The sequence below is a fragment of the Colletes gigas genome, unplaced genomic scaffold (assembly GCF_013123115.1).
Source record: "Colletes gigas isolate AHSC1104 unplaced genomic scaffold, ASM1312311v1 Colletes_gigas_Sc00010, whole genome shotgun sequence".
Taxonomy (NCBI): Eukaryota; Metazoa; Arthropoda; class Insecta; order Hymenoptera; family Colletidae; genus Colletes; species Colletes gigas.
This window is the reverse complement of record NW_025106639.1, coordinates 6128647-6151405: the sequence shown is the minus strand read 5'-3', so window position 1 is coordinate 6151405 and position 22759 is coordinate 6128647. Positions and strand designations below refer to the sequence as shown.

The window sequence follows — 22759 nt, the reverse complement described above, 5'->3', positions numbered from 1 at the left end:
GCGCAACGGCAATAAAATTGCAACCCTTCGGGAGTCAATAAACACAGAGGGGGACAAGTTTCGCGCTGATAAAGGAATTTTTTAGTTCGGTCGTCGCGACGCCAAGTGTCCCCAACCGTGTGATTCGATTCGAGCGAACGGCGAATTGAAATTCCTCGAGGTACACCCTCCCGTTTTGCCTCTAACGACGTCCTTTTGTCCAGGCTCTGCCCCGGCTCCGTAGCGCGCAACTTCGGATCGAACGTTAGAAAAGAGCGCACGCGAGCTTGTTGGACAAACGCAAACAGGAGAAACGAAGTGGCCCCCGTGGCGGATAAAAGCGCACGAAAATAAAAACAAAAGGTGCGCCAGAGACGGTGAAATTTCCCCCCCCTCGATGTTGTAAAGCTGACAGTATCCGTGTGCTTTGGATCAAAGGCAAAAGGAATCCAATTCGCTCGACTTGAAAGCGCGCGAAGCTACATATTTATCGACGCTCGCAAGAAATTCCTTTTGCGTTATTTGGATACTTTATGCTCCGCGTTATCCCTTAGTGGATTCCTGCTTCTTAAACGTCTCAATCTCGTAGCATTTTTTCCCCCGTAAAAAATTCATCCGTTGAACAAAGCACTCCGTTTCGAATAAAATAGTTTACGCGGCGAGGTATCCAAACGGTTGGTGACATTGGTTAAGTCGAGTGAATTACGACGCCAGCAATCGGTCATTTCATAATCGAAACAATTCGTCCCCCGAGGGGGAAACGTTTGCGTGATACGCTGTGATACAGTAGATTCGAATAATTATTTGAGGCTCGCCGGGTTAATTATTAAACAACCGCCGTCGAGCGTTAATTAGCGGTTTATTTGCGCGACAAAATATTCGCTTACAAACGGTATGAATATATTTCTAAATTAAAATATAATATCGACGGCGATACCGGACGATAAACTTGCCCCTCGACGGTGGGTATTAATTAATCAAACCGTTCGCCGCCGGTTTATCGGCGGAACAACCAATTAAACAACACTTTATCGGTTTTACGATTCGCGCTGTACGCGCCTCGCCGGGAAAACCCGTAGATTCCGCCCCATCGCGGGGAAAGCTTCGCCTTCGACTCTGTTTCGCAAGCTAGTTCTTTGAGAAACTGCCTAATAAAACAGAACCGGCGCCAGGAGGTACGGCGCAACTACGAACGAAACAACGGTGTCGTTTCTTCGTAGATTACGGCCAAAGAAAAGGAAATTAAACCTCACCCAACGGCTCTCTATTCCTATATATCTCAAAGAAGAACCGGGCTCGGTCGGCGTCGTTAATTTAAACGTTCGTATTCTCGTAGATCCATGAAGTTTCCCAATTTAGTTGCGCGATTCCGAGCCCGCCCCGGCGAAACATTGTTGCTAACGCTGCTCTCAAGCAATTGTGGACCACCTACTCAAACGCTATAGTCCGTCTGACGTGAACTTGTTCCGCCACGGAGGCAACATTTCACTCGGATGACGGATAAGAGATAAACATTTTATTCGTACGGGATTTAAGGCTCTCGCGATCGGAATAAATGTTTCCTAAACTTTACAGTTGGCTATCACAGCTACACAGCTGGCTCTGAATTATGCACCACGTTCGAATGTTTAGACCGAGAGGAGAAAAGACTGACAAGGAACCATCGCGAACGGTCCGGCTTCGATTTTGATGAAACTTTGTACACTTATAAAGCAGCCAAAAATAATCGACACGTATTTTTTTATAGCTGCGGTAACTCGAGTTTAAGGGGTGAAAACACCCCTTGAAGTTTTGGCTCGAAACGGCCATTTCGAAAACGGAAAGACATACAAAAAAATTGTTAATGAGCGAGGTTGTTGGTTTCTTATGTACAATAACATGGTGTTAAAAAATTTAAAAGAATACAATTTGTTTATAACAAAAAAAAATTTATTAACTTAATTTTTCATTTTATTGAAATTTTCATAATGACAAAAAATGACGAGCATTTTATTCCAAATCCATTGGTATGCGATTTTTTAAAATTGCCTCCTACAGTTTTGCAGATTTTGATGATTTACATCTTGCGCGCACATCCATTATGGTAGTAGCCGTTCTAACTTTGATTTTAATGAAGCACTGTAGGCTTGCGCTACTTCTAGAGGACAAAATCGGGAAAAATACAAGAATACTAATTTGTTGTTGGAGGCTTCGTTAAGAAATTATTAACGTTTAAAGTTCCGCCCTTACTGAATTTTTTTCTCCGAAATGCCCAAGATTTCGGGGGAATGTGTAATGACCAAAAATGATTGCAATCGACCCCTGCAACCGAAAATAATTTTTTCAGAATGGTTTGAAATTTTTTAATTTTGTTGAAAAATTTCACACATTCTCGAATTTTTTTCTCAAAAGTGCGTAGGATTTCGGGGGTATATATATTGACCAAAAATGATTGAAATTGACTCCCGCAACTGAAAATAATTTTTTTAGAACGATTTGAAATTTTTTTTTTTCGCTGAAAAATTTAGGCACCTACGCCCTGCCGATTTTTCTTAAAAATTCGTTTTTCATTTTTAATAATTTTGTTTGGCGCCCTACAAAAAAGTTGGCCAATACTTTTTTGTAGGTACCTATGAGCTCTACGTCAGAAAAAAGTTTCATTGAAATATATTCACTATTGTAGGAATTATGGCTGATTGAAGATTGGACCATTTTTATGGGGTTTTTCTCATTTTGCGGGGTCAAGGATCAACTTTTTGCATATTTTTGCGATTTCTACGTATTCTTGATTAAAATACGCGTCGTTTGCATTTTTGAAAATTAAAATCCTTCAATCCGTTCAGAAGTTATGACATTTTAAAGATCCGCATGAAATTTTCGGACAACATTTCTGGCCATACATTACATTTTCGATTAGGAATTTTTTTCTCGAAAGTGCGTAGGATTTCGTGGGTATATGTATTGACCAAAAATGATTGTAATTGGCCCCCGCAACCGAAAATAATTTTTTCCTGGAGGATTTGAAATTTTTTAATTTAATTTTTTAATAACTTTTTAACGAAGGCTCAATCAACAAATTGATATTCTTGTATTTTCCCCGATTTTGTCCTCTAGAAGTAGCGCAAGCCTACAGTGCTTCATTAAAATCAAATTTAGAACGGCTACTATCATAATGGATGTGCGCGCAAGATGTAAATCATCAAAATCTGCAAAACTGTAGGAGGCAATTTTAAAAAATCGCATACCAGTGGATTTGGAATAAAATGCTCGTCATTTTTTGTCATTATGAAAATTTCAATAAAATGAAAAATTAAGTTAATAAATTTTTTTTTGTTATAAACAAATTGTATTTTTTTTAATTTTTTAACACCATGTTATTGTACATAAGAAACCATCAACCTCGCCCATTAACAATTTTTTTGTATGTCTTCCCGTTTTCGAGATAGCCGTTTCGAGCCAAAACTTCAAGGGGTGTTTTCACCCCTTAAACTCGAGTTACCGCAGCTAAAAAAAAATACGTGTCGATTATTTTTGGCTGCTTTATAAGTGTACAAAGTTTCATCAAAATCGAAGCCGGACCGTTCGCGATGGTTCCTTGTGAGAAACATTGACGTAGACTCGAATTATAGCAGCGTAATTAACGAAGAACAAAACCCGTCTCTTGACCACTCGAACGTCCCAAAATTTCATTAATTAGACCGAGGCGCGTTTTCTGTAGCTCCTTCTACGACAACTATTGCCGTTTCGATGGGAGAACCTTCTTTAGAACGATAATATCGCTTCAAGCTGCGCCACGAGCAGTCTCATCGATGTCGATGGTTTCCACGGTAAATCCACCGTACAAACAGTACACGTTCCTTTGACGATGGAGCTGCCTACGAGAATATTTCCGTTCCCTCGCGATCGCTGGGAGGAAATGATCCGAAAGAACCGAAACTTTCAACGGTTTTAATGCCCCTGTCAGTCACGTCAAACTGATCTCGCCGATGAAGAGCGACGATCGTCTTTGAATCTGGTTGTTTTAAATGAAAATGTACGTTTCCATTTTAATAATTGACCTTCGAAGGACCTTGAGAGCGCTTGAATAAAAAATAGAGTGGTCGTGTCTCACCCTGGAGACCGAAGTTTTCGATCGAACCACACAGGGCAGGTTCGTAACAGCATTTCGTTGTACGGTCGCCTCTTTGCATAGCTCGCGGAATAAAGACGATAAATAAGATAAATAAAATATTTCTCAAGTTCCCGGGAAGTATTGATTAAGGAAAGGCTTGAGGCGACAGGTCGATATGCCCGCGGTCTTCGCGTGCCCGTGGCTGGGAGTCGTAGAGCCATCGGTTAAAAGCCTTAGAAACGCCGGTAGAGCAAACACACAACCGTACGGTATCGTCGAGAATGAGCGTCGCGAGAAAAATTGGAAACGGTCCACGAAAGTTTTCCCTCGAACGATCGTCGGTGCCCGCCAGCGGTTGGGGTTTTGTTCAGGAATAACGAATAAAAATTGTTAAATGCCCGATACAAGCGTAACACGAAACGAAAACTGTTTAAAATTCGGGCCGTAGACGACGATCGCGCTTCTCTGTCGGGGTTCGTTAACGCGTCCACTGTCTGACCTCTCGGCCGCGTATCTATTAATACGGTACCTGTGGCCCGTATACGGGGCACGGACAGTGGACGTGCTAATTGCGAACGATACCCGGGTTTAATAAACGCTGCAAGTTCGCCATTCGGTTACATGATAATAGCAAGGGCAATAATAGCCTGCACCGGAAGTAGAGACAGAAGATATACATATGTATATAAAGATCAATACGCGTGCATATGTGTAGAGAAACGAAGGTTTAGAAAATTGTGAAAGGGAAGCTAAAATGTACAATCATCCTAAATATGGGACAGTGAACTGAACGTCGTGTTAAGTACAGCGAAGAAAGACGGAGGATCGCGAGTAGCTCGCCCGAAGGGGGTGCAAATTTCGAATATAAATATAAACTACCCCCGATCGCAAAACTTCCGGGTCTCCAGTGTTATCCAGCGGTTGATTGACAACTGTTCCGGGGCTGTTGGATCCCGGCCAAACGCTTACGTCCTTTCGCGGAGCGCAAGTTGCAACCATCGAACCAAAATCCCGCAAGTTTGACGATCAGGGTAAGAAGACTGCATGTTCGTCCGGAAGTGCGACAAGATAGCATCAATTTCGTGACCGGGGGCTCCCCTTACGCCGCGGAAACTAAGTCAATTTTGAAAACTGGCGCTATACAACCGGCGTCCGACAATGCCAGCGGACACCCGAGCGCAATTTCGGCGACCAACGGCAGGGAGATAACTACGTTACACGGGGTTTCCGGGCGTTCCCCCCTTCCCCCCCTCTCCCATCCCCCAAACGTAGGAAATTTCAGCAGGGTAACGCAAGCGGTCTCCGGGGTGCAATCCACTTACATAGCTAATACCCGGTGCCGTCAACCGAACGTCGACAAGAAGGATTCTATTAACGAACGCTGCACTGTCTTATCAGCTACAGCCCCCCTGCCAGGAATACTAGCATCGAAAGTCTGGCAGAACTTCGTACCATAAACGTTCCTTGCTCCGACTCGTTACCAACTGCTTCATCGAACCCACAACTCCCAACATGCCCTCTGCGCGTGACGCGCCACGTGTCTCGACTTTAGGATCCACAGATCGACGCTTACGAGCAACGTCAACATAAACCCTACCGTTGCAACCTCGATCGAGGCACAAAAAGGCTCCAAGTTTCACACAAGTTGGGATCGAAACAGTTGGGAACGATCTAAAGATCGAATTATATCGATTTAAACTTCTTGTACCAGTCTTCGTATTAGGTTCTGAATTTATACAGTGCAAAGATAATCACGAGACCATTGATGCTCGCGTTTAATTTTGTCCTTTTGGGCCGTCGATTATGTGGATAAAAATGTACTGGAATAATCTATGACTCTTACAGCAGTTACATCGTTGCCTTATCGAGGCCTCGACGATACTCGATCTTCAAATTAACATGCAAACAAGTACATCCTACGAGCACCAACGACAACTTATTTGCATACCTGTTCGATACCCGAGCGCTATGCTCGTCAATTTTTACATATTAGTATTAATAATCGTCTCCACCGGGTGCAACGACCTTGATGGAGCAAACTAGACGCTTTGGAATAAAGAATCGAGAGACGGGGAGCAGGAAACCGGATCTAGTTTTCGGGGAATCCGTGTCCGCGCCTTTTCTTTGGGCGATTTTGGCCGACATCGACGCGGTGGCCAATTATCGCAGATTGCATGACGGATCCGCGAGCGAGACGACGGTTAACGGCGCTTCAATTGGCCTAATCGCAGTCACTTTGCTGGGCAAGTCCCCGCCGGGCACCGACGTTCACGACCCGTTTATTAAATAAGAGCAAAGGCCACGGACCATTTGCAAAGTGGGACGAACGGATTAGATTTCCTGTTGCAATTCTACGCGTACACGTCCGCCTCCAACGACGGACAATGAATGCACCGATGGAAATCGTTCCACTGACCATTTGCGAACCGGGGAGCCGTTCTCGCTGGGCGTGTGATCGCTCGACGATCCAAAGAAATTGTTAACAACAATGATCATCGTCCCCGATGAAATACAAACTCTCCCACGACACGGTAATTTACAGCTAATTTAGGGTTCCACGAATTCAGTGCGCTCAAATTGCGGTCACCGTAAAAAAGAGATTTACTGAGAATTAATTTTATTAGCATCTCGAGGCAAACTCTTGACGAAGATGACGTATTTTTTATTTCACCGTAAAGATAATTTTAAAAACGATTTAGTGGCCTGGTGAAATCGATTGTTCCCGCGTTAGAGAGCAGAGTTATTTGAATCGAACCAGCCCCTCTGGAGTTGGTGGCTCGTCGCCGTGGAAGCCATTGCTGTGATTTACCGTTTATTACAGGGTCGCGACAGCTTATTCAAAGACCTATCCGAACGAGGAGCACCGGAGTTTGCCTTGGAGCCCGCTCCTCCACCGCGAAAGACTCCGGGAGTTTGCTGTTTTCATTATCAACATCGCGTACCGCTTAGGTAAACCGAACTCGACGGGACTCGAGACGAATTTCCCGCGTCGTAACCGGCTCTCTCTCTGTTCGACAAATTTTTCAACCCGGCGGGATCTTGTATCTCGGGGAGAAGCGGCGAGGAGCCAATTGGAAGCCGTTTTCTACTCGTCCTGGAAGTCACGAGAACGAACGGTGACTAATAATACGTCGTGAGTCACGACGTGAACCGTGACATAACCTCGAATATCCTAAGTCCTCCAGGTATCCCTATCCTCGTCGAACCGACGGGCCCTTTCCACCGTTCACCTACGCGATTTCTCGTCGGCTCGCGGAACGGCTCGTAAAATATTAGTCCCGGCACGGCTCTGCCTCTGCCCCGACAACAAATAATCAGTCGTCGTTTCGCCTCTATCGACCGCGTAGGCGGAAGCGTCTCGTTATCTTTCTTTCGGATCGAACGGAGTCGATCGATCGGTCGTCTCTTTGTTTTTCTCGATCCAGGAGGCGTGCACCTCGGGCGAAATTGTTTTCGAAGGGGAATCGAAACGGTGGGAATCTAGCAGCCACCGACGAGATCCCACCCCACCCGCGTAATTTGTGGCAAAACGTTCGAGAGACAAAACTAACTTCCATTAGGTCGGTGCATACGTTAGAAAGCTCCTCGACATCTAAACACGCGGTTCTTTTATCGTATAGAATATAGTTTCGTGATTTAAGATTGTTCTTCCAGCCAAGGTCTTCCGAGAGAGAATTAAATCCTCGCGGAGCGTTTGCTCGCGTGTACGGCAGTTTGCAGGAGTTTGGGGTAGAGGTACGCGGCTCCTGGAGAGATCTCGATCGCGACGGGCCAAAGTAAACGAGGCTAATTAGGATTTAACGTATGCAGCGCGTAGCTAATGAAGCCAACGACCGAGCCAACGTCTATAAACGGGAACCGGGCAAAGCTAAGCTCGGTTTTCTCTTCGCGCCGAAGACGGGAAACGGTTCCCCGCCGTGCGTCTTGACGGATCCTAGCGACGACGACGACGGCGCAAGAACAGCCGTCGCGACGACCCGGTAGATCGTTGAATGGAAGTGTGGACTCGATGATAAAAATCGCCTCGACTCGTACGTGATTCGGCCATTTAACGAGCTACTTTCACGGCTGCTCTCTGCTCTCACGAGCTGCTCCTCGTTCGACGCATTGTGCAACTGGATCACTATGTACAACACGCGACTATTACAACTACCGATCGATTCCATTATTGGAGGAATGTAATATCTAGCGAAGAGTACTTTCTGATTGCGTTTCACACGTATTCTTTTATTTTTTATATTTAGACAGGGAGACCATCCTTTAAAATTTATAAGAGACACAAGAATGCTCTTGAAGGTTCGTGTATTTTATAATGCCAGCAATACGGACGCTAGTTGACCTTGTTCCCGAGACACAGTCGTCTTTCTGTTCCCACAATTTTCCCATGCAAACTGGAGATAAAGTAACCGGATTCCGCGAACCTATGATATGCACCATCAACGCTACGCATATAAGTTTCTCTAAAAGATTGTTTTCTTTAAGCATCTGCGATGAAAATCGAAGCAAGAGGGCGAATTCGATTTGCTAAAGAGCGAATTTGTAGTACAAGACCCGTCGATGCGATTGTATTCGATTTCAAAGTGCTCGTTTGATGCAAGTTTGTTAAAAAGGGATTACTTGCGCCAAGACGAAGCACAAAAACGACTGTAACGCGAAAACGAGGTCAGACGAGACCCGCACGTTTGCAGGAACTTTTTATCAATTCGATGTATTGAATTCGTCCATGAAGTAACGAAATACTTTATACTATACTGCCACGTAAACGTATTTGGACATTACAATGCGTACAATCCTGACAGATTTTTATCCAGAACTTCTTTTTACGAAAATCGTGCGTTACCCCGTATATAACTAAACTTCTGGACACCTAGGACAGCTGTACAACTCGTTCCCGAATTTTCCGTAATTTGCAAGATTAAGTTTCCAAGACGGAAGTTCGATAGAAGCGACCCGCCAACTCGGAAAACGTCACTATATTTAATCTGCAACTTTGGAAATCTGCCTCTCGCGCGAAATTTCAAGAAGCAGAGGCAAAGATCGCCAACTTTCCGAGCGACCCTAAAGGGATTTCCCTTAAGACTCGAAGAACGTAACAGGTAAATTCTTTTTCGTCCTGGGTCCACGCTGAAAAAGGATCCGAAAACTGGTACGACAAGGAATCGGATAGATCTTATTCACGGAACGAGGAACAGGAATTTTGGAACCCCTCGACCATTTCTTGTAAAATTAAAGAATCTACGAACGCAATAACATAGTTTACGAAAGGATCTAACATTTTTATTCGCTATTGCAATCTGCCTAACTCCGGGTGCAAGGCTTTCCCCGTTGAACACGAACGCTGGAGAGAAATTTTATGGTAATTAACGAGTGTCGTATTTCTTATTTTCTACGCTCGGTGGCGGCCAGTTTCCAGCGCGATCCTCTCTCATTGTTCCATCGAGGACCTTCTATTTTTCGAATTTAGTTGAATTTTCAGCCGTGTCTCGTTGCCGCGCCTCTCGAATCGTCCTCCCACGGTTATTCCACTCGTCGGTGTTCCCTTGTCCGTTTACCTGCAGATTATGGGACCCGGTGCGGGCCACCTCGAGCACGTAATTCTCTGTCCTTTCAGAGAAATCTCAGCAGGTTTTATTTCCGGAGCAGGTACAAATGCCCGAGCCGCGCATAGTTTCTGCGAGGGAATTGCGAACCGGGCTCTCTCCAGCCCCCCAAGGATTCCCTTGCGAAAGTATCGTTTTCGCGCTACCGAAGTCCCCATAAATAATATCGATACTTCCGTGCAAACGTGCAGGTGCTGTCCCTGTCCCTGCCCTTAGGACCCTCCCTCGGCTTCAAAATCTTTTAACACAGCCGGAAACAGCGACTCGTAAAATGATTTGCCAAATAGCGCCATACCCTGCATTTTTATTTAAATTATATCAATGATCGCGTTACGTAACGGTGCTCCCTTTTACTGAAATTTAATATTAATTAAATAAAAGGATACGTGCAAGCTCGAATACAAGCCACGGAGAAAAATAACCTCTGCTCGAATATAACGACGCAAATTAAATTATTTATACCCGCAGATATCAACTAATTAATTCGATGGTGGTCCTGTAGCGAAGCTCGTTCGACATCAAACGGAAATGGGAACGGGTACCGTCGATTGTTTATTTATGAAATTAAAATAAGTCCCCTCGAGCGAAAAAGTTCGAGCAATTAGAATAAGCGTTCCCTGGCGCAGAACCGTGTACCAATGCCGAGTTCGAGGAAGAGACAGTAATCAGGGCGTAGAACTTAATTAATTAAATAGTTTTGGAATCTGCCGGCCGTTCGTTAATAATTTTTAAATAAAAAGTATTAAGTCGACGTCTGTGACTCGTACTTTAAGAAGTTTTAAATTAAATTCCCCCCGGACCTTAATTATAAATTATCGATTATGGGAAACCGGAGCCCCGGAAAATTTCGATCAAATAGGAATAACTATTGAAAACTTCACCCGCCATACTCTCGCGAAGATATAGTGGGAAATATAAATGTTTTGCCAGTGGGGATGGCTTTGGGTTCTTTCAAGGGGGAGAAATTGAGTCATTCAGCGAGGGAATACTGCAAGCGGAGGCAAATTCGCCCATATTATAATTTTTAGAACGAACTGGGACAGCTGGCGGCCTTTGCAGTCGTGTTTCCAAGGGACGTTGCGATTAATGCCTCGTGGACAGGTCGAGATATCGTTGCAACGACGGAGGAAGACAAAGGGAAGCACGAGCGGCGGGTACACGTGTTCCCACATTCACACGCGACCGGATTTGGCCACGTGACTATTACGATGCGACGTATAGCTGCATCTCTGACGAGAATGCGATCGCGCGAGCGGAAAACGCGACCGAACGCAGAATCGGAAATTTTCACCGACAACCAGAGTAACTGCCTGCTGTACGTTTCTGTTCCTCGGAAATCGCTATGGAAACTGGCATTCGGGGACATTTCTAGCGGGGGTGCAAACCCCAGGGACACACCATTTATTGTACAAGTAAATATTAATCGAAATCCCCGCGTCTGAATCTTAAAAGATAATTCTTTTACCAAACTGTTGACGAATTTCTACCATTTCTGCGACACGTTACGTAGGTCCGTCGAATTGTAATGAATATTTATAGAGATCGAAGCGGGTTTTACGACGTCCACAAACCGGCATGAATTTTCGTTTCGTCGAGCAAAAAATTTCCAAGCAAAAGACAGAGGAGCGTGAGAAGCGAGCGTAGAATTTGAAATGGAACGGTTCGGATGGATCGGTCCCGGCTTCATCAGCACCTTGAAAGGTGCAAAGGCACGCGCCCACGCACGTGCTGCGCTTGCCAGCTACAGGATCACCGATTCCAGTCCAACGAATTTTTCGGTCACTTTACTCGCGATGAAAGACGACGGGAAGAATATACAGCTCGCCTTCCGGCACAAAGGATCGCTCGGGAATTCGACGTACCCGATGTTTTCGAAGCCGAACACGCGTCGCGATCGATGATCGAATACTTTTAACGGGCTCGTATCGGGGACTAATTGCGTCATGTTCGATATCGCGCCCCGCCAATCTCGTTACAATCACTTATCCCGCTACGCTGGACCTTTCGTTCTCCGCTCGCTGTTTCTCAGACGATCGACTTACAAAGAGATTTTTAAATTGAATTTCTTACTCGCGCGATATCATTTTTTAATGCAACTATAAAAACTGTCGTTTCTACCTGCGATTTCACAAGCAAATTACTTTGTTCCTGTTACAACGGCTCACGCTTTACTTCGAGAGCATTCCTCACGACGCGATACATATTTATATGCATACATACAAACATACCTACATACATACATACATACATACATACAAACATACATGGTAGATATATTTGGACAATAGATGTCATGAGTATGTTTATTTCGTGCGTAGATCGCGTACTGCCTTACCGATTTCAGTTATTCTTAACATCCGTCGATCCATCGATGTCTCGTTTCGATCTGTTAAATAACAATCAGCGTGCCGGAGTATTTATCGTCGAAAACACTGTGCGTGGAGTGGATTAACGTCTGATCGCGGATTTGCACCGCGCAAAAGTGGCGATCGAGCTAGCGGCTCGTTAAATAATTATTTTTAGAGCAACGATAAGCGTCGACCGGTTGTGAGAGCTCGTCGATGTCACATCTATCAAGCGAATCAATTACAACGACGTTCCTTGTTTCCTCATGAACGAGAGCGTGGCCTTTGCTTTCGTTTAACGCGCCCACGCACCCGACGTGCCTCGCCCCTCTGAATTATTCAAGGAAATTATGAACTTTTTGGGTCTGGAAAGGTCCTGAATTCGTCGGGTCGCGAATCACGAATTTTTCGAGCATACAGCAAATGAATAAATCCGAAAATTCTGTTTAAAGAATCGCATTCTTCGCGATGCAAATGCTTAGATCGCATTGTTACGACCACCAACGCGTTTCGTAATATCGTTGATTTCTCCCGTGATTATTTCCCCTGTACTTAAACGCTCCGTAATCTCCGCTATACGTAATTCATAACTTGTTTCGTTTACGTAACGCGTGTTTCATTTTCTCTCCGCGACTCGCCGTTTCGTTCTCTATTTTATTGTATTCGCCGTCTTTTGTCCCGCGATCGTTCCGACACTCGTCGATTCCCGTCGAGCAAATGAAATTAAACGACCGATGAAAAGACTTCCCGGCTACGTCGCCCGTCTCTTCGGCACGTTTGGTAAACTTATTTCGCCGATCGAGGCGTTTTTACGGCGGATGCTCCAAACTTTGCGTAATTAACTAACCCTTCGGTTAAAATTAATTGTTCGCCCCGAAGGAAGTCTCGAAAGTTTACCTCGAACAGTGACTCTCAAACGAGGAATGTGAGAACGTAGAAACACGTTCGTAACTAAAGCAACTTAGCGGAGCCTTGCAAGGTCGCGTTGCGAAAGAATTTCGTTGATAAAGCTATATAAACTGTCCGCTATTGATTCGATATCGGTAGCGGTTATTAAACCTCACGAATGAAACGAGCGAAATTCCAAAACGGTTTCGGTTCGAGCAAACGCGGGATAGATCGGCGGCCAGTTCGATAGGAGTTCGCATTCTGATCGGTGAATGGAAAAAACGGGGTAATCAGAGTATGAAGGTACGGAGATAGTGGAATGTTAGGTGGGCGGACAAGCGTAAATACGCGCTAGATGCCGGATTCCGGAGATGCGGTTCGATCAGCGAGAGTAAAAGACCCGGTGAAACGTTCAGACTCTTCGAAATAACGTATTTATCCCGGTACGTTCTCCGAATTTCCGTTGGAACGGATCCACGGGGTCGAGGAGCGAGCGTTTTCGACAACTCTGGCGAACAAAAAGCCGATCGGGAAGGTCTCGACGGAGCGGATTTTATTTTTCCCCCGCGTGCAACGAAGCCCCGACGATTTCTGCGCGCCGAGTCCCGAGTCCCGAGTCCCGAATCCCTGGCTTCTGAGCTGGCTCGAAAAGGAGCGTTTTAATTGGCGGCATAGGTAGAGGGAACTGGTCCGCTCCGTTCGTGCGGCGAATTTGCATTCAGGGAAAAGGCGAGAGCAGCGGTTCATGGGAAGGCGAAACGGAGACGGAGGCAGAGCAAAGGAAATAGCGAGCACGATCGTCGCTTTTTAAGGCAACGGTCTCTCGCGAATCGGCAAAGATTTAAGGCGAAACGTCCCGCGGTCACGCTCAATATAGAGACTTATTAGCGTAATTAACGGGACGACGGCCGAGACATTCGTTCGGCTCGTCACACGGTTCGCTTGATATTCGCGAAATGGCAGGCTTAATGGTGCATGAACGTTAGCGTAATTAAATTAATCGATACACGTTGGATGGGGAACCGCAGGTTTGTTATTAATATCGATTCTCACGGGGTACGGGCCAACAGGCGTGTATACACTCTGGCTATCGAGGCGATATCATCGACGATATCTCGGTTTAATGAATTTTCCCCGTCCAAAGCAAAATTAACCACGGTGCCTCTATGATCGACGGAATACGCCGCGAGACCGCATCCCGGGATTCGCGTTTCAGCGTAACCGATCCATAGATCCTCCAAGAGCGAGTCAAAATTCAGAATTGGTGCTCATTAAATAAATTGTCCCTCAATTTAGATAAGTGTCATACTGTTAAGTTTAGTAATAAGTAGACTGCGGATCTTTATGCAAATTCACATTTTTATTAATAGAATTAATGAAACGGAAGCTTCGCAGAGGGCTGTCTCGACCCCTAAATATAATAATTCGTATCTTACTTTAAGTATTTCTTATATTTTTGCATATTAAATGCATTCTGTAGTTTTTTGAGGATTAAAATTTCCCATAAATGCATAAAGATCCGCAGTCTAGTAATAAGAAAAATAATATCGTTTATAATTATACTTTAAATGGAACCGTGCTAACCTCTCTTAATCATGTTAAAGATCTTGGAATAACTTTCTCCTCTAATTTATCCTTTAAAATTCATTACGAAAAAATTATTTCGCAAAGTCTCCGCTCTTTGGGACTGATTCATAGGGTTTCCAAATATTTTATCAAAACCAAAACACTTAAAATTTTATATTGTGCCTTGACGAGACCTATTCTAGAATATGGCAGCATAATTTGGTCTCCTTATCACAAAACATACATAAACAGCATTGAGGGAGTTCAACACAAATTTCTTCGTCTTGTTGCTAGACATAGTGGGAGTCCGATGCCACTTGAGTCTCATAATTACGATGGCTTACTTATTACTACTAATCTCCAAACACTGCATAATAGAAGAAGAATCGCAGATATTTTATTTGTAAGTAAGCTAATCAAAGGTCATATTTCGTCTTCAACAATTATTCAATTGTTTCCGTTGTATGTACCGTCCAGATATTTAAGAAATCACTTTCTTTTTTACCCTGAAACTTACCGCGCAACGTTTGGATCTCAGAATTGTGTAAACAGAATGATTAGTAACGTAAATTTCGCACACACAAAAACAGATTTAATTGAACAATCATTAGAAAGTCTAAAACTATCCTTGCAACGTATTGTAAATTAATTTATTCTTGTTACGTTCACTAAGCGATAATGTTTGACTATGTAAAATCCACATCTGTAGTTCCTTAGATATTACATCGTTGTACTAAAGGGTTTAATTACCCGTTAATAAATCAATAATAATAATAATAAAATTAGGCAGAAACCATCGCCGTGGCCGCTAATAATTATGAAACTTCTTTCTCTCCGCCTTAACATCGTTTCTGTATTTGTCTCGATCTTCTATGACAGACTGTCGATCGTAGAATACGGAACGTTGGAATTAATAGTTGGACGCACGCTGGAGCGGACACGAAATTTATACGCGACGAATACGAAAGAGAAACGTCCGTCTGGCGATGGGTCTCGCGAGCTGTAAATCATTCTCGGTTCGTGGACAATCGAACACCGTCCCGGGTCGTCGAGGCGCGAAAACGCGTGGCTTCGCGCGTGCACGTGCTCTCGAGCATCGACCTACGCTCCGACCCATTTCAGCGCCAAGCTATCACGACCGCGTTTATTGCACGCGATAATTTTTCATTATCTCTCGCGTGACTGCTTCGCACGGCTGTTATGACCTCGTGCCCAAAAGACCACAAGTACAAGAGCTTCCTTAGGTGGCCAGCTATCGGTGTTTACCACGATCTTAACAACCGCTCCAAAACCCGTAGCCTTTATCTCTTCTCTTATTCTCTCATTGGAAAACTCAGAAGAGGAAATTTACAGGTTCTATCGATATTTAGTCACGCAAACTAATCTCTATCTCGAATCTTTTCTTAGTACTTAAACTTAAAAGAAAAGACTAATTCTAAAGTGACCTAAGAGTAAAATAATTTCCGTTCCGCAGACCTTCCAGTTTCGATTAAAACAGCAATCGCGTCGGTACTTTGATCGAACGTTTCGCGCGACCGTAAGCAACAGGTAAAAAACGCGTTCGGACGATGCTCGGCGTTCCCAAACGGTTCGCGCCTTCGCGAGGTCGACGTGTTTATTGACCCTTGAATTTCGAAAACGAGCCACGACCATCGGGGGTACCATTTTCGCTCGGTCATCTTCGGGGACGCGAACAATAGGCCATTCAGTCGCGCGTTCGAACACGAAGAATAAAATTGCTAGACGTCAACCCCTCTCGACATCGTAATTGCTATTTTTATTTACGATCGTCGTTTCTATAGAAGTCCGTGCACCAAGACTATCTCGGGCAGGTATTGCACGAGCCCCGGGAGACGGCGATGCTTCAAAGAATTAGATTACCTGTTAATTAGTATCGCATCCGCCCCGGGGAAGCAACCTGTTACATTTTTAATCTCGTCGGAAGAAGAGAATATTTTCTGATAATCGAACTGAGATTTAAGATTCGAGCTCTGCACTAAAATGTGCAATTAAATTGATACTCCGTGTTACTATTATTACAATTTTCTCATCGAACTAGACTTCGTTAATAATATCGTAGCGCGTAATTGAATCGTTACAATGAGATTGTTGCCTTGGCTACACTTCGAATCGCTATTATTATAAGTGTACGGTATAATTCTCCTAATTTGGAGTACCAACACGCTGGTTGGCGATACATCTAACCAACTCTGGGCCTCGTCGATCGTTTTCGAATCGTTGCAATGAAATTGCTACCTTGACTATGCATCGTATCACTATTATTGTAAGCGCACGGTAGAATTTTTCTAATCTATATTCTACGCGTGTGTAATTGCAAGCACCCGACCGTGCGTGTACGGCCCTTCCTGGAACGAGCGCTTCCAAATGCAGAATTAAAACGCCAACGGCGTACGTACACGCGTACGCGTATAGTAAACGATAACGGCGATAACGTAACACTCGACGCTCAAAATGGGAACATCCGTGCGTGTGCTCGCAGAAATCGTTAACCTATATGCATACGTAACGACGGATCCCTCGTGTGTTCACGCAACGATTCGACTTTGCCTAGAAAACCGCTTACTAAGGGGGCCTCGTAAATTTTTAAATAAAAATTATTTGTCCAGATAGTACGGGTATATATTCATCTCTCATTTTTAGTTTTCTTTTATCGAAACATTCTCCTTTGCATTTCAGTTCGCTTCTATTGCTTCGATGACCTGTTTCCAATAGCGATACAAAGGTACTGAAATTTTTCATGGTTTCTTAACTAAAATATAGAATATGGAAGAGGATTCTGTGACCTTCGAAACGCCATACAGATTACGTAAGTGAAATAAATTAGCGTGAGATGATTGCCTTGCTCGATAAGAGGAAGACTAGAAATCCTTTGTGATGGCAAGAATGATTCAGAGACGAAGATTTATTTGTCGACGCCTCGATTTATGACGAAGAACTTCTTCAAAATGATGCATCAAAGTTTACCCACTAGAACAGATACAAGATAACTGTAAAAAAAAATGAATAGATCAAGTGGGTGTATAGATTCGAGAAATGAAGTGATGTTGTTATTTTCCTACCAATTATTTATCCTCGATTAAAAATATCACGGAAAAAGATACGTATTAAAAAGACGGAAAGGTTTGTATGAAACGTTCTGCTAACTAGAGAAATTTACCGATAAAATCCTTGAATCCGGAATGGTTAAAGTTACGTACTCGACTGTTGCTCGAAATCGACGCAATATTCATGGGTTTCGGGTTAAAAGGAAATCCTCGACGAGGCACAGGGGTCCTCGAATTTGGAGAACAACGCTTTCAATTAATATTAAATCGAACGCGGAACGATCGTCTTTGATTGTATGTATATTCATCGATTCTTGCCGGCTACTGGCAAACGACGCATACATATTCAAGGTGGGAGACACTTGCGAGCACCGCCTCGGTAATTGGAGAACGTGCTGTAACCTCGAAACGTTGGAGCACTACCTATCGCTGACCGCCAACGACAACCGTGCACTCTTAATCCTAAATTGAGAGCGCCTACGAGGGATCATGCGACTTCCTACGCTACGAATCCCCTAACAAACCACCGATCTTTACACGCTACCGCTTTTATTTGCCCCGAAAAAGCTGAAAGAATCGATCGATCCAACGTATCGGCCGTGACAGCCATCTTTTTACGATTTGATTACAGAGGATTCCCAGAATTAGAAACAGCAGTTGCAATTTTGTTCTTTCGTAAAATTTTATCATATACCAGAAGCAATAGTTCAATTAAACGTATAAAACGTATCAACGATTCCATGAAACGAACGATAGAATTTTACTGGGATGTAAATCTGACTCTGAGCATCGTCGCGGCAGTCCTTCTTTATCCGGCAACATTTTCCCCGTTGATTGTCGTATAAAATCCATTTCTCATCCCCGGTTGCTAAAAACACCAGGAAGGGTACGTTTTTATTGCGTGGGAGCAAAGATATGCACGATCAAGAAGGTTCCCTTCCACGAGCCAGCGTGGAATCCATACCTCACGTGCTTCGACACCACCCACATTTTTTCCCCCGATGCCTATGAATCGTTGACGTCGATATATTTAAAATTTTCGACGTATCCAGAATCGATAAATTTCTTTGACAACGCGCAACAAAATATTCAAACACTTCGTACAAGCTGCCGGAGCAAAAACCTGTAAAACTTTGCTTCGCATCGATGAAAGAGCAACGAACAATTTTCGCTTTTTACTTAAGAAGACAGCTACTAAAAAGTTTCGAAACTATCGCGAATTAAACGAAACGGAAATATTTCACCACGGATAGATAGCTGTATTTACTTTATCGCGTGGCTCGAGAATGCCATGGTATCGTGTAAAATATTAGCATAGCTTTGTACAATCTAAACGATCGATAAACCGACTTTGCGTTACGCACGAAATTACGATAACGGATTCTTTTCGTTAGGCTGTCACAAATGAAGTAGATCGCACCCTCGATCCCAAGCACTTCGATGGAGAAGATAAACAGATACTAGTTCAAACTCCGATACAAGGTCGAGCTTAGATCCGTGACAGATACTTGAAGAGGTTCTTTAACGTATCTTTTCACTTTTAAATGTTGCAACCTTAACCCAGTTACGGACGAAGTTCTTTAGAAAGGATTTGGTAATATTCGTGTAAATACGTTCTAAAATACTCGTAAATGAACTGAGAGAATTAGCAACGCGAACCGATATTACTTGGTCAAATATTATTATAACTTGCATATTAATAGAGTGAAAGTCGACTTTCTAAAATGAGTAGAAGCGATAATAAAGAAAACAGTTTGATATTTATCGTCGATCACCTAATTATAACTAACTTTCGCCATGCACGATATCTTTCCAGATTATAGCTGCTCGCGCGCGCAGAAAAATTGAAACCACGATCAAATTAAAAATATCTCCCGATAGATTCTGTGCCCACGATGGGCCATCTTCTTGCACGAATGAAATCAAAGGGGAAATATTCATGCGGTCGGTACTCTAGGAGGTTTCTTCGCCGGTAGGTTTGCTTGAATACGAAAGAAGGGAGAGACGGTACTTGCGTTAAATCTTTCAACGGCGGTACTTTTAGTAACGAGAAAACTACTTCAACCTTGGCTTCGCGCGCGATTCACTTAACTCCGCGTCACGAAACCACAACTATCCGTCTGGAATTCAAACTACCTTAGACGCCTGGATAGATGACCGAAGGAAGCCTAACGGGTAAAACGAGCCTAAGGTTTGCGTATGAAAAATACGAAGCCCGACGAGTTCTCCACGGCGCAAAAGGAACCGATTTTTCCATTGTACTTTACACGTCTAGATTCCAAACGGTTCGTTTCAGTGTCGAACATAAATATTGCACGAATGCGCCAAGTAATTCTCCATCACAGAAAGTAATATCGATAAACAATTGAATTTATTATTCCGCCAAGTTCTTCGTACGAAGTCACTTCTGTCGAGTAAACTTTCCGTTTTAAAGTTCTCACGCGTAAAAATCGAGTGGCGTAATGTTCCCGACGCTAAAACAAAGCATTTATTTACAAACTTTATACAACGTTTCTTCCTTCTTTCTCCTGTATTAGCTGGCGAAGCTCGTACGTTTTTAAGAGCGTTGTTTAATTTCGACAAAATTGCTTCGAACTAAAATGAAACGATATTGTATTTATTTAATTCCAAATACACGTTATCGCGAAAATATACTAAAGCGTTTATTTCCCGTCGATCTTTCACGGCTTGATTTCATGCAAAATTTGCCCAGCTCTATAAAGCAAACGAGCACAGCCAATTTAACTAAAAGCTCGATTCAGTGGGTTATAGTTGGAACGATACACGTTCACTTGACGAATCAAAGAACAATTTTTAAAGTCGTCGGAGCTATTTACTCCGCTTATTTGGTCGATTTGAACGCGAGCACTATTTCCTGATCGATTGCGTTCCTTCCAGAGACTGAACAGAAACGCTAAATTCGATGCAGGCTCGTAATTCCCTACCGAAATATTCAAACGAGCTATCCAGTATTCAGAAAATTGATATTTCACGTTTTACACTCCGAGTTTCGAGCCTCGAAAAGACCGTGAAAGATTGCTCTTAGACCGTAAGCCAAACTTTAAAGCCCAATCTGGAAACGCCATTTTTCAAAATGGGTGACATAATATCCCAGAGAACTTACACGTCGATTTTAAAATTTGACGCACGTATAAAGTAAATGTCCCTCTATCGAACTGAATAAAAATGAACCAGATATCGACTTCTTCTTTCCGACTAAAGAAAATTGTTATTTGACGTGAATCCTCTCTTAAACGATCCGTACGACGCAGGCTACGGTCAGTCGATAACAGCAACAACAACAACAACAAAAACCAAAGAGAATTAACCTGAAATTGTCTGGGCAGTCGATATAGCACGCTCATCTCGAGGGGCAACCGCGAGGAGAGCGTACAGTGTCGCACGTCGGATTTCTTGTCGAGTGATCCGTTCGCTCGGGTCCCCTATTGCTCTCTTTTGCACCTCTCTTCCGAGAGATTCTCTCTGTTGCTCCTGTTGTCTCTATCCTACGCCTCCTTCAATAGCCTTTATACGATGGGAACCGGTATGACCGGAAAGAACCAGCGGAATTCTTTCTATGACTGTCAAAACAAGTACGCCGCACGATTTAACGAACTCGTTATTCGCCGGCTGTAATCGATCACCTGCGATTTATCTGCATTTCGTCGACGGCTCGAACGATACGCTGGATCCGTGTCCCGATACCACGGACAAACGAACGAAAGCCACGATCAACATTATTCCCCCCGCGTAAAATAATTCATAAGAATAACTATATTTCACCAGGGGGGGGGAAAAATGTTTCGAAACGTCTCGAAAATGAAGCAGAAAGTTATTCCACGCAAATACGTAAACTACATCGTAAAACATACGATAACACATGTCTATCGATACATTTGCACAACCTCTAATTTGACCAGCGTAGTCTCGATATGTCAAAATACCCGCCATTTTTTTTTTTTTTTCGCTCGTTTTGCGTTCACCTGTTTTCGAAACGCACCGACTGTTTCTAATAAAGCAAGAGTCGACTTACCGGACAATCCTTGAGACGGGCTGCGTGACAGCGGAAAAAAATGCGACGCGGGGAGGACACGCCGCAAGTTCGTCGTTTCCCGCGTGACGCGAATCAACGGGTTGCGTAACGCGGCAACTTGTTCGCGCAACGTGCTCGAATCCTCGGCGAGCACTCGAAACCGTCGGACACTCGACGGGGGGACCACTGGTTTTGTTTGCACAACGTGTCACGAACCGCTTGGTAAAACAATCCGTGTTGTTTGGGCGCGAAGCGTTTCGAAGTGCCGCGCGAAGGTTAAGGAACGAAGGAGAGCAACAATCAAGCACCTTCCACCGCGACGGCTGGAGCGCGACTGACTCGACGTGCCGGCTCGCCGCTACGCACACGGCCTCGAGTTTCGAATTACGCGCCGCTTAACGACACTGCATTCTGCGTCTGTTGCACCAAGCATTACACACAGCCACTGTTCGACTATTCGAACAGTCATATAAATATTACTATTTAAATATTTTACTAATTAAAAAAAATAGTATACTTGAGTAAATTAATTTCAACCTGTTTGAATTTAATATTTTAAAAATAACTGGTGTATCCGGACAAATGCAATTGCGATTCTGTTAATTTTTAAAAAAGGTGCAACCGTATCTTCCAAATGCGGCAATGTAGGAAAATGTTTCAGAAATAAAAGACCTACCGAATTCAGGGTTTCTTTGCCTCGAATACAAATTGCCGTGGTTTTTGTAACCGGTGATATTATTTCTCGTGGCGGAAATTGCGGCCGGTTTCTTGACGCGAAAATTTTCAATCGTTACGGCGCTGTTAAATTGCGATACGCACGATGGTTGTAATTTAATTTGACAGGTGGAAGATCGATGGGACGTGGAAACGGGACACTAGAGGGAGAAGGCCGCTCGCAATAAGACTGACCCACGTAAATTCCATTACGTAGGATCGTCTATTGTTCCCGCGTTAACCGTGTATGTAGGTACGTGTAACGTAACAAAGCGACGAAGGGATTAGCAAACACGTGGCAGGGCAGCGAGCAACGTAAACAAATGAGTGCTATCAACCCCACGGGACGGTGGTACACCAACAATGAGCCTCTCCGAATAAAGGCAACTCGCGAGAAAATCAAAGCCCCGTGGGTTTGAATATTAATAGGCGAAGGAATATATTGCGAAAGGGGGAGTTGGCATGGTGCATTAATCGGC

General features: G+C 43.8%; 1 protein-coding gene across 1 annotated transcript in view; it reads right to left on the bottom strand.

Moving 5' to 3' along the window:
* LOC122397824 (CD151 antigen-like) overlaps positions 1-21886 on the bottom strand; it is an 80179-nt gene extending 58293 nt beyond the window's left edge. The window contains exon 1 of the mRNA XM_043397255.1: positions 21567-21886. The gene's annotated coding sequence lies outside the window, so the exon portion shown is untranslated. The remainder of the gene's footprint in view (positions 1-21566) is intronic.
* Between the last annotated feature and the right edge of the window lie 873 nt (positions 21887-22759).